We start from the raw sequence: 4,259 nt of genomic DNA on the forward strand, positions 1-4,259 counted from the left end.
TGTGTGTGTGTGTGTGTGTGTGTGTGTGTGTGTGTGTGTGTTATTACGGGTCAGATAGAGCAGGTAACTGATTAGCCAGTCCGGTCGAACCAGGTCTGTGTGGGAAGAGGAGGGCAGAGGAGGAGGGAGGAGGTCCATCTGTAGCTCCTCATTAGTCCGACTCCTAAAGCTTTTATCCCCAAACCTCACGCCCCGACCATGAATGCCTGGGCTTTCTTCGGCATTGTTGGCTTCAAATCGAGCTTTTGTTCAGCTAAGACAAAAGAAAAACAAACTCAGGGAGATGAGATCCTTAAGAAGGGAATATTCTGGAGTTTAGACAAATGAGATTTAGCTTTAAGCTGTGAGCTTAAAACAGCTGACAAAAATCCAAAAGCAGTAAAATGCTATGTCAAAGCTAAGCTTAGCAGAACAGCAGCTAAAAGCTAAAATTAGCAAAGGGGAAGCGAATAGATAAAATTAACAAAAGCAGGGTAAAATAGCTGCAAAAGGCAAGATAAAATTAAACTTAGCAGCTTAAAGATGAAGCAGCAAAATGCTAGCTAAAAGTAGCAGAATATTAGCTAAAAGCTAAGAAGACAAATTGCTGAAGCTAATTTTCAAGAGAAAGATGTTCTTGAAGAAACTGAAGGGATCAGAATTTATTTATGAAGCAAATATTTGTTGATTTGTTTTTGCTAAAAAATAAAAAAACAAAAAGGCAGGAAAACAACATTTTCGAAATGCTGACTCAGCATTCACGTTTTTACCTGTACCAACATTTTTGCAGCATTTGATCTCTAATTATTACTCTGAGAAATAAAATATCAGCTGCAGACGAATGAATGATTGACAGAATTAACTCCTGATGGCTCCGCCCCCTCTCTCTGAGTCTAGAATGAGGAAGTGAGGCTAAAATGCTGGGGTTAAAGGTGACTCCTGTTGCCACAGTTACCCTCTCTTCGCTCAGTATCAGGGGTCTTATCAGTACTCGCTCAACTTCTCTGGCTGATGGAGATCAATGCAAATCAGCCTGACATTCCAGCTCCCTGTGTTCGTTCTGCTGATCGATAAACTGATCAACCGTTGAAACGAGGATCGTTTGTTGTTCGGCTGCAGAGCTGCGACAACTTCTGCAGCTACCCGCACGAAACCTTTACAGCCTCGTGAAAACTTTCAGCTGCAGTTTTCTGTGGGAAACAATTTCCCATTTTCAGATCAATAAAACACGTTAACGACTGCAGCTGCTTGTACAGTTTTCAGCTTCTGAACTTCTGCTGCTGCTCGTAAAAACATTGAAACTTCCACCGCAGAACTGACTGGACCAGGACCAGCCGAAGAAGCTAAAACTCAGCCAGTAAAGCTAAGCAGAATTCCAGCTAAAGGCTAAGAGAAGAAGAAGACTTTCCAAAACCTATAAACAGCAAAATACTAGCTTGAAAATCAGAGCACAAGCTACAAGCTAAAAGAAGCAAAAATCTTGCTAAAAGCTAAAAGAAGCAGAATTATTGCTAAAAGAAAAACGCAGAACACAAGCTCAGTGCTAAAAGAAACAAAATTCTTGCAAAAAGCTAAAAGATGCAGAAATCTTGGTATTAGTAAAAAAAAGAGCATAATTCTAGCTAAAAGCTAAAAGAAGTAGAACACAAGCTAAAAGCTAAAATAAACAAAATACTTGCTGAAAAGCAGGGAAAAAGCTATAAGCTAAAAAAGCAGAATTATTGGTTAAAGTAAATAAAAGCAAAATTCTAGCTAAAAGCTGAAAGAAAAACACATGCCAAAACACTACAGAGCAAAATACGAGCTTAAAAAGCAGAACACAAGCTACAAGCTAAAAAACAAAAACAGAATTCTTGCTAAAAACTGAAAGATGCAGAAATCTTGGTAAAAGTAAAAAAAAGAGCATAATTCTAGCTAAAAGCTAAAATAAACAAAATACTTGTGAAAATGCAGGGAAAAAAACTACAAGCTAAAAAAACAAAATTATTGGTAAAAGTAAAAAAAGCAGAATTCTAGCTAAAAGCTAAAAGAAGCATAGCTCCAGCTAAAAGCTACAAAGTTCAATACACACCATCTCCTGAATGAGCTGAACGTTTTGATATTTAAATGTCTAAAAAAGTATAAAGTCTTCAGAGGTACTTAAACTACAACATCCATTCTGAATAATAATAATAATAATAATAATAATAAACTAAAAGTAAGAATGCTGAAACTTTCAACCTATTTTCACAACCTCTTCAGTTCTGTTGATGCACAGCTGAACAATCAGTTGGTTTTATTAGGAGAGCAGCCGATTGTTTCGCCTCGTTGTTCTTTATCGACATGAAAAACTTGAATAATGTGAAAATGTTCAACTAAAACCTGCTGCAGCATCACAGCTTTCTGTAGCTGCTTTTAAATCTCTGGTTTTGATTGTTTAGTAAGAATTTAAGTTTGTTCGTCTACATTTTTCCTACTTTGTCTCTTGAGAGCAGACAGGTCTAATATTAGCAGCGATGCTGATTCATTTTCAGAAATAAACCCTGACAGTAAAACCTCAGGTCTGCAGATAAACCTCAGGAATGAGAGATAATTTTTCTTCATCTTCTAAAGGACTATGAAAGTCTCTCTCCCTGTCCGCCCGCTGCCCCCACCCACTAAAACTCACCTTATCAGTGCGAGTCCGGGCCAACCCCCACCCACCCCACCTGCAGCGCCAGGCCACATCGCCACGGTTACACATTAACCAGGACTTCCTTTTATCCAGGCCTGACAACCCCGAGGTCACTGCCCGACCCACAGCCATCAGTTTCAGGTGCTGCTGCTGGTTTCAGTCCCCAAAAACATCCAAACGCACTTTTATTAAAAACTAGCATCACTTTAAATGATGCTGTTTGATGGAAACCTGAAAAACCAGAGTCAGGTAAATAAAATAATAAGTTGTGTGACGTGACGTCTGATTGTGTGAGTGAAAACAGAGAAACTAGGACTGATCATTTCACTACTGCTCACCATTAGACCCCACTGCTGTTAACGACCCGTTAGAACCAGAACTCTGTCTGGATGCTGCATGTGGTCCTGCTAGGTTAGCATGATGCTAACACCCCTGGAGTCACTGACAGGGCAGGGTGGTGCAGAGGGATGGGAGACTGTCCTTAATCTGATATAATTTCAACATGAAACACCATTTCTAACTGAATTTGCATTTCATGTGAAAATGCTCAATGCTAAAGGATTTGAGCTGAATAGCTAAAAAAGCTGAAACTTGCGTTAAAATAGGTTTTAGAAAAGTCTATGAAATGAACACAAAGCGCACATCTGCTGAATGAAGTAAGAAGCTGAAATTTTCACTAAAAGGTGATTTCTTTTTCTAAAATAAAGCTAAAATTAGCTAAAAAGTGTGCGGTGTGTCGGCAGACTGACCCAGGGCACAGGTAAAATTCAACAGTAAAATGATTTGATAATCAAAGGAGGGCTGCAGTGGCAGCAACAACTTACAAGAATAACTCTCAGAAAAAGGCACGAAGAACAGGAACACGGGAGGACAAACAGCACAATGATCAGACACAGACTGAGGACAAGACACCAAATATAAAGGCAAACTAATGACGACTATGAGAAACACCTGGAGGAGACCAGAGGAAACAGGTGAGTGTGGGCGGGGCTGCAGGGCAGAAACACAGGGGAACACTGAAACACTAGAAAAACCAAGAAAACTAACAGACTGTGACAAAAAGTAGCTAAAAACACAAAGAACCGTTGAAATTAGCTAGAAAGCAGCCGGAAGAAGCATAAAAAGCTAACAATAGCATAAAGAAGCTAACAGAAAAACCAAAAAGAATAGCAGAAAATGACAGAATGGTAGCTAAAAAAGCAGATAAAAGCTAAAGTGAGCAAAACAGCGGCGAAGGAAACTGAAATAAGCACAGAGAATTTAAAAAAGCAGAACATGAATAAATGTTAAAAAGTACAGACAAGACTTGTGAACATTTTATAGTTTTAAGGAAGCTAACGACAGCTCCGTTTTTTCAATGAGAAAGAAAAGGCAGTTAAAGTTAAGTATTAAAAATGTAGAAATTTCTGAAAATGCCAAAAAAAAAAACATAGCTGCAACTGAACGTTTTCATATATAAATTGTTCAAATAGCGTAAAAATTGTGGACCTATGACATGCCGTAAAACATGCATAACTTCATCTCATTAGTGAGAACGCTTCAGTGTTCGCACAAAAAGAGTGATGTCATCAAAGAAAATGCAACAACACATTTACGGAACCAACAAAACATGACTTTTCTTCTTAAA

At 38.6% G+C, this 4,259-nt stretch overlaps 1 long non-coding RNA gene across 2 annotated transcripts in view; it reads right to left on the minus strand.

Annotated features, from left to right (window-relative positions):
- The window catches only part of LOC106522787 (uncharacterized), a 9,038-nt gene extending 5,539 nt beyond the window's left edge, over positions 1 to 3,499 (minus strand). For both annotated transcript variants that reach the window (XR_001310824.1, XR_001310823.1), the window contains exons 1-2: positions 3,457 to 3,499; positions 48 to 253 (exon numbers count right to left, since the gene is read on the minus strand). This is a non-coding gene — a long non-coding RNA (uncharacterized LOC106522787). The remainder of the gene's footprint in view (positions 1 to 47; positions 254 to 3,456) is intronic.
- Between the last annotated feature and the right edge of the window lie 760 nt (positions 3,500 to 4,259).

The sequence above is a fragment of the Austrofundulus limnaeus genome, unplaced genomic scaffold, assembly GCF_001266775.1.
Source record: "Austrofundulus limnaeus strain Quisiro unplaced genomic scaffold, Austrofundulus_limnaeus-1.0 Scaffold136, whole genome shotgun sequence".
In the NCBI taxonomy this organism is placed as follows: Eukaryota; Metazoa; Chordata; class Actinopteri; order Cyprinodontiformes; family Rivulidae; genus Austrofundulus; species Austrofundulus limnaeus.